Below are 8,097 nucleotides of genomic sequence, written 5' to 3' on the forward strand. Positions count from 1 at the left end.
CGGAGCGGGAAGCGCAAGCGTGGAGGTGGCCTGGAAGACCTCTTAAGTGCTGCCTGGGGAGGGGACCGACGACAGATGCGAGGGTGGGTGCGCTGCGGCCACGCCTCCCCGCGCGACGCCGAGCCTCCGCATTGGGTTACACTCGGGGCGGGAGCGGAGCCTCCAGAGGAACGACCCAGGGACCCACGGAGGTTACCCCTCAAAGTCGGGGAGGCGGAGGTGCCGCTTTCAAGGTCTTTCCCTTTGACAGAGGCGGAGCTGGATCTGCAGAGAAATGCTCTAAGGCAGGGACTGAGCCGGGGGGTGGGGGTCACGGCCACCTGGCAGGCTCGTGGGGACCACTGTGACTCTGCGATGTCCCCACTTCAAACCCGTCCTTCTCAAAGGGAAGTCGCGAATCCCAGGCCTGCTGTCACCAGTAAACATTAAAGAGCCACTTCTCAGTGTGACCCCAAAGTGTGACATCTTCTGAGGTGGAGTCGGGTCACCTACCCAGTCCACTAAGATCCAAGTCAACTGTCGCTTAAAATCTCAGGCTTCTGCTACAAATTTGCCTTAAAGTCAGGAAAATGAGTCAGCTACAAGTTTCAGTGTTTCTTGTTTGCCCTCACTTGAGCCCCAAAACTGTGCCCAAAGCTTTGGGGCAATGGGACTTCCTGCTACCCATACCTGCCTAGGTGGCTTCCAAATTGGGGCAAAGAAAATTGGTAAATGAGTCCCCCCCTTTTTTCTTCTCCCCAGTTTAAGAGCTATGAAAGTCTAGAATGAGTCTCCAGTATATTCTTGGAGGTGGATTTGGCACAGACCTGTCAGGGCTTGACTTGCTGACAGCAGAAGGCAAGCAGAACTATGGCGATCATGTTGGTTTGTTGTTTTAGCCAACACTTGCGAAACCATCCTGCACAGAGCCGAGGAAGGTCTGATGTGGTTTGCGCCCGCAGGTGAGCCACACTCCACGGATATGCTTGCACAACGTACCCGCTGCCGCTACAGCCTTTCTCTCTGTGACCTGCATCTTCTGCTCCTCGAGTAGATGTCTTTACCTCTCCTCTAAGTCACTTTAAACCAGAAAGGAATTTGTTCTAGGAGGGAGGTCAGGCTCTAATTACTTGGAAAATCACAGTGAAACTGGGTTTTGGGGGGAATTCTGTGTACCTCCACCTAAAAATCTGTCCCAGCAATTCCGGTCACAGGGCTGAGGCAGCAGAGAGTCACGCCAGCTCGGAAACACCCCCTCTCCTGTTGGCACTCCTCTACCTTTCTTTGCCACACAACCTCAGGGCTGCAGAGAACCTAGGCAATGCCCTCCTCTGGGCCTCTCCTGTCACAGGCCAGGAGGATAAGGCAGAGGATTCTTTCCCAGCTGGAGATTTTGCCCAGGCAGTGACCAGCACTGGGAATGGAGGCCTCAGCTCTGCTCCCAGGCCCATGCCCACCTGGCCTGCTCTCAGCAGGCCTCTCAGTAGACCCATCTTCAGTTTGGTAGAGAGAAACCAAGAGGGGAACAGGCAGGGGCTTGTTGCCATTTTGACTATCCTAGCGGTGACAGATCTCAGCCAAACCTCGCCACCGAAATCCCAGCCACTGCTTATTTTGCCTAAGAACAGAGAAGGGAGACAGCTGCCTCTAATTTTATCCCTTGCCCTGGAAAGATTCTGGGTTATTACACCTAACACGAGAGTCTGCCACTTCTTGGTAGGACCCTTAGTCCTTTAGAACAATGGGATTTCTGAACCAGATTCAGCTGAAGGATGGTTGGTTGTGCACGTACTGTTCCCTCCCTGCTTGTTACTGCTGTTCTGGAATTCAAGGACTGCTAATGTTCTTATGTGGAACTGGGTGCATTTTATGTTACTAGATTTCTGTGGCTTCCTGTTATGGATTTTGTACGTGGCTCTGTGGGGCGGTCCTGGTTGATTTTAAAGGCCATGGTGGGTTAGCTGGCAGAGAGCTGTGGCCTTGGCTGGCAGCTGAGAAGATTTTGTGGGAGGGCTGCTGAATAGTACCTACTTCTTCAAGGTCTGTCAGACTTGGTTTCTAGAAATAAAGGTGAAAGATTGCTGCTGTCAAACACATTTGCTTTTCTGTTCAAAGCTCAGCCTGTTATTTCAGCCTCTTTGGTTGATAAATGTTTGGTGTGGCTTCATTTCCCTCTCTCGCTGTATAAATCAAACTTCCCCAATAAACTGGGCCTTGTGCAGCAACTCAACTGTGCCCAGTAAGGAAGGTGATGAGAAGCTTTTCTGAAGGCAACCTACACAATTTCACATCAGAAGAACTAAAACTATTTAAAGCCCCTTAAACTTTCACCTGGTACAAATTTTATTTTTGTGGTTATCCTATCATTTTTTTATAACAATTCCAAGTCATTTTATTTTATTTTTCCTCATTGAGTTTATTGGTACATTTTAGTATACATTACAGTTACATTCATTATTGGGATCTTGTACCTTTCAATGACAGGTCTTGGTTCTCATTTTTTTCCCCTTGTCCCTGCCCTCCCTTCATCCCTTCCTCCCCTCCCCCTTTACAAACACTTCATTTCCATATTCTCATATTTGTTTTCTTTTCCCTTATTAGCTTTCCCCTACCCTTCCCACTTTCCCTACACCTTTAGCACCTTTCTTCCTATTTCACATTGTCAATTATATCATTAGGATCTTATATACTATTACAGTTTATTCACACCAGAGAAACTATTTGTTATTTACCCATGTGTGACTTATTTATTTCACTTAGGAGTATAACAGAACTAAGAGACAACCTACAATGTGGGAAAAAATTTTACCAGCTGCTCCTCAGACAAAGGACTATTATCTAGAATATATAAAGAACTCAAAACAATCAGCCACCCCAAATATAAAGACCCAATTCAAAAATGGGCATCTGAAATGAACACACATTTCTCAGATGAAGTAAAAACAGCAAGTAAAAATATGAAAAAAATGTTCAATATCACTGATCATTTGAGAGATGCAGATGAAAACAACACTGAGATTCCACCTCATCCCACAAAGAATGTCTGAAATCAACCGATATCAAATGCTGGCGGGGTTGTGGGGAGAAAGAACCCTTCTTCATTGTTGGTGGGAGTGCAGACTGGTGCAACCACTATGGAAATCGATATGGAGATACTTCAAAGAGCTGGGACTAGAGGTTCCATTTGACACTATGGAAATCAATATGGAGATACCTCAAGAGCTGGGACTAGAGGTTCCATTTGACCCAGCCATCCCTCTGCTGGTTATCTTTCCAAAAGGTTATCCTATCTTATGAAATATTTGGAGAACAATTTGTCCTGTCATTGTGTTTTTCTTTTGTGCTTAGGAGAAGTCATTACATAAATACTTTCAAGAGGTTAAATGAAAACTGCTGGCCTTTTTTTTTTCTTTTTCTTTTTCTAAATTGATTCCAAAGCCTGGCCAGACAGTTGTGAAAATCTTACAACTTTACTTTTGTCCCGTCACCCTGCAGTCTGTTTATTTGGAGAGTATTACCTGTATAAACGGGCTCACAGAAAGTGCTATCAATAGGTCAACTTTGGGTTGTTTTGTTTGTTTTTTGATATCTCTCCTCCCTCTCCCAGCCATTCTGACTTTGTAATGCCACTAATGTCAAGTTGAGAGATAAAGTCACTCCCTGTAAATAGGGTGCTTCGGTGAACTGCTGAAAAGAGAGAAAGGCAAATGGATCGATCATTATGTCTTTCTCCCAAATTGCTATAGCCTGTGTTTTTTTCATAGTCCTCAGAGTTGCCTACGAACAACTGGCTCTTGGAACATTTTATATTTTCCTCAAAATGATGTGTGGTCATTGCCACAACTGAATGGAAGGGGGTCTTCTCAGTCATTAATTATTGATTTATAGGGGGTGGAACATGGACCATCTAAGCTGCATCTCTCAGCAATTGATCAAAAGGAGGTCTGGGGGTGTAGCTCAGCAGTGGAGCACTTGCCTAACGTATGTGAAGCCCAGGGTTGGAGCCCCAGCAATGAAACAAGCATTGCCAAATAGGGGCAGAATATAAGGCTGCCTCCCTAGGGCCACACAAAGGCTGGAGTGGGGGTGGAGGAGTTGTTCTTTTATTTATATATTTATTGGTGCTAAGGGTCAAACCCGAGGCCTCAGGCATGCAGGTGAGTGCTCTGTCCCCGAGCTACATCCCCAGAACTTGTCTTGCAAATATAAATAGGTGGTTTGTGTCCTTCAGCTAAGAGCAGCGGCCAGAGTGGGCCTCAGAATCACCTGTGTAAATGCCAGGCTCACCTCACACTTTGAAGCAGAGCCACATTTTATAAACCCAGCATGGGGATAGACACAACAAATATTTCCACTCTTATAAGGTCTGCAATTTAATCATTAAAATGAACAATAATGAGTCTGGGGATGTAGCTTAGTGGTAGACACTTGCCTAGGAGGCATGAAACCCTGGGTTTCATTCCCAGCACCACAAAAAAGAAAATAGATGTGCTGAAATTCTTAAGCCTTATACTTGCTCTGATGTTGAGTATCATCTTAGCATCTGAGCAGGTGGCAGGTGGAGATCATTTTAACGCAATAAGCCTTTGGGGGCAGGAATGGAGACTGCGGACGGCATCCAGGACTCCACGCTGAGCTTCATCTCCAGCCTTTTTGTTTGCTTTTAGTTTGAGACACGGTCTCACTAAGTAGCTTAGTTGCCCAGCTTATGTTTGAGCTTGCAATCTTCCTGCCTCAACACCCCAGAGTACTGGGACTATCGGCATGCACTACCATGCCTGGCAAAGAATACGCTTTTACAGGTACATATTGGGATGAGCACCTTAACACGTAATGCTACTAACCTTTGTATACCTGGTCAGGAATGAGCAAAATGCCTTTAAAATTATGTAAGGAATTCTGCTTTCAAAAAGTCAGAAGCTGGGCATGATGGCACAGGCCCATAATCTCAGCACTTAGGAGGCTGAGGCAGGAGGATCACTGTAAATTTGAGCCAGCTTGAACTGCATAGTAAGAACTTGCCTCAAAACACACACACACACACACACACACACACAAAATTAGAAAATAAAATATTTGGAAAAACAAAAAACTCAGAAACAAATTTAAAAAAAAAATCTTTGAGAAAATTATAAGAGGTGATCAAGAATAGGGTGACACTAAATTTTAAAAAATATATTACAGTAACAAACATGTTGCCATTAACCCCTCAAAAATATTTCCCCTCACGTCTAACACTCTTGTCCCATCATTGTTGCTACTTTCAGAAGCAGTTTGGAAGTCTTCTTTCCTGGCTATGAGGTGTGATGAAAAATACGGTGAATGTGGCTGCCAAGTGCCATCCAACAGAAAGGAGGGCTTGCAAAAACCACAGGGTGGGTCATCATCCGCCTCAGGCACCAGACGTGGCACGCTGCCAGCTCTGCCTCTTCCACGGAGGGAAAATGACCCCTGCAGATAAACATTTTGAATTAGCTCAGGCTGTCAACTAAGGACTCCCATGAAAGAGGACTCCAGCTCTGCTTCAGAAAGTGTCAGGAGTGATGGGCTACGTGTGTTCAAAGTGGGGGGGGGATTTTGAGCAGGATTAATGGCCCTGTTTCTTTTACTGTCATTTTAAAGATTTCAAAACATACCAATCTTTAAATCATGCCTCAGATACTCTTGTGCTGAGACCAGAGATCTTAAATTTTATTTATTTATTGATTTTTGGCACCTGGGATCGAACTCAGGACCTTAGACACCAGAGTTTTAGAAGGAAGACTATTGGGCCAGGGATTTAGCTCAGTGGCGCTGTGCCTGTCTCACAAGCACAAGGTCCTGAGTTTGATCCCTGGCACCAAAAGAAGAAGAAGATTATTAAAAGAAAAGCTTTTCCCACCCTATCACACATATTTCTAGTAATTGACTTTGGGGCTAAAAATTACAGTGCAAAAGTTTTGGCAACCTTCAGTTCGACTGACCTTTAATTCCTTAAATTTTCCAGTGACGAAATGCAACCTTTCATTCATCATTTATATATCTAGTTTTTTTGTGCGTGTGTTGGTAGATATTGAACCACAACCTTGTGGGTGCTAGGCAAATGATTTACTATTGAACTACATCCTCAGTCCCATTTATGTAGATAATATACTTAATAGAACTTAAAACTGAACTTTAGATTCCAAAAACATGATATACACATAGGGCATTATTGCTGTCTTTAGGGAAGCAAGATCACAAATCTAAACAGGAAAATACATTTGTAAATGTCATATTGAGTCTAACTTTACACATCAAAAACTGAAGGAAAATATAACAAAGAGTTCATAGTAGTTACATACACATTGTACAATTATGAATGAAGAGGAAGAAAGGACAAAAAACGACAGTTTTCTTCTTTATATTTTCCTACGTTTTCAATTTTTCTATAAGAGTTTACTACTTTAAAATTAGAAAAACACATTTTTTCCTTAAAATTTTACACTCTCCCCACCCCACCCCCTTCAGTACTGAAAGTTGAAGCTAGGGCCTTCACAATGAGCTACATCTCCAGTCCTTTTTAAGTTTTAGTTTTTTGGTACTGAGAATTGAACTCAGGACCTTGTACTAATCATGCAGGTGTGGTGCCACTGAGCTAAATCCCTGGTCTAAAAGTTTTAATTTTGAGCCAGGATCTTGCTAAGTCATTAAGTTGTCCAAGTTAGACTCAAGCTTGGGATCCTCCAGCCTCAGCTTCCCAGAGTGCTGAGATTACTGGTGTGGGCCCACAAAAAGCATAGTCTTGAACAGATCAGTGGACCATATTGTTCTGAGTTTTATTTTATTACTGGCAGCAAATAACATCCTCTGGAAAGGTCTGGGAGTTGTTTCCAAAGTTTATTTAGAAGTTAGGGATGTAGACATTCTCATTTTCTACCGAAACATGGTTGGGTATCAAAAGGATATATGTTCTGTTTTGTGTTTGTTTTTATACCAGGAATCAAACTCAGGACCTTGCACTTGCCAGGCAGGCAGTGTGCCGCTGAGCTACATTCCTGGCCCATAAAAGGATATATGTAATGCACATGTAAGTTAGGAAGCATAAATTAAGTAAAATAGTCACCAAGACTCTTGTAGCTACCCATATTCTTCCCTTGGTCCCACCCTCTTTGCTGACCTAGAAAGGAAAACATGATTCTCGATTTTATATTAATCATTGTTTTACTTTTAAAATTAGTTCTACCACATATGTATGAATTCCTAAAAACAGCTTTGTGATGTTTTATGTCTATAAAAATGATATCATACTATTGGTATATATAGTTCTTTTGAGAACTGCTTCTCTTGGCATTTTTTCTAAGATTCATCCCTATTTCTGTATGTAGAAATGTTCACTTATATTCACTGCTGATTCCTTTTTTTGAATCCACAGAATTTGGGGGGTGTCTTTCCATATTGTTGGCTACTTGGGTTCTTCCTGGTGTTTTGCTTCTCGGACAGTCTCGTCCCTGCCTTCTGACAACTCCTGGCAGGATTTCTCCAGGGCATTTACCAAGACTGCAGTGTTGGCTTCCAGAGTTCCTGGCTGTCCAGCTTTCCATCACAATATCAGATCATTTTCCAAAGTTGTTGGTTGAATCCACCATCTCACCAAGGAGGGTGTTTAGGGTTTCCTTTTCTTCACATCATTATCAACATATGTAGTTATTGACCCTTCTTAGTTTGGGCCTCAGGTGTGTATTCTTTCTCCATGAACAGTATTGAAACTTTCTTGAAACTGTTTATGGTTTCAGCTTGCACGACCTCTTGGGCTTAAAAAGTTCCACAGGTTTACTGTCCACTGTGTAGGAGTAGCCCCTGTTCCAGCCCAGAAGGGGATTTGAAGTTTTTTTGTTTGTTTGTTTTTTGAGAGGTAGAACTCTGTCTCAGCCCATTTTACTATTTTTACACAAAAATAGTAAATATTAAAGTCTCCAGGTGAAAATCACAGAGATGTATTTAAAATGACTGAGTAAAGAAAAAGCAACACTATAGCGATGGACAGAAAATGTAAAAGGGAGACACCACCGGGCTGTGGGTTTAAAATAGGGTACACGTATACACTTAGATAATGTGCTCAAATGTTTGGTGGTTCTAAAAGAAGATGGACAGTAGTCG

The sequence above is a fragment of the Fukomys damarensis genome, unplaced genomic scaffold (assembly GCF_012274545.1).
Source record: "Fukomys damarensis isolate Sample0158 unplaced genomic scaffold, DMR_v1.0_HiC HiC_scaffold_35, whole genome shotgun sequence".
In the NCBI taxonomy this organism is placed as follows: Eukaryota; Metazoa; Chordata; class Mammalia; order Rodentia; family Bathyergidae; genus Fukomys; species Fukomys damarensis.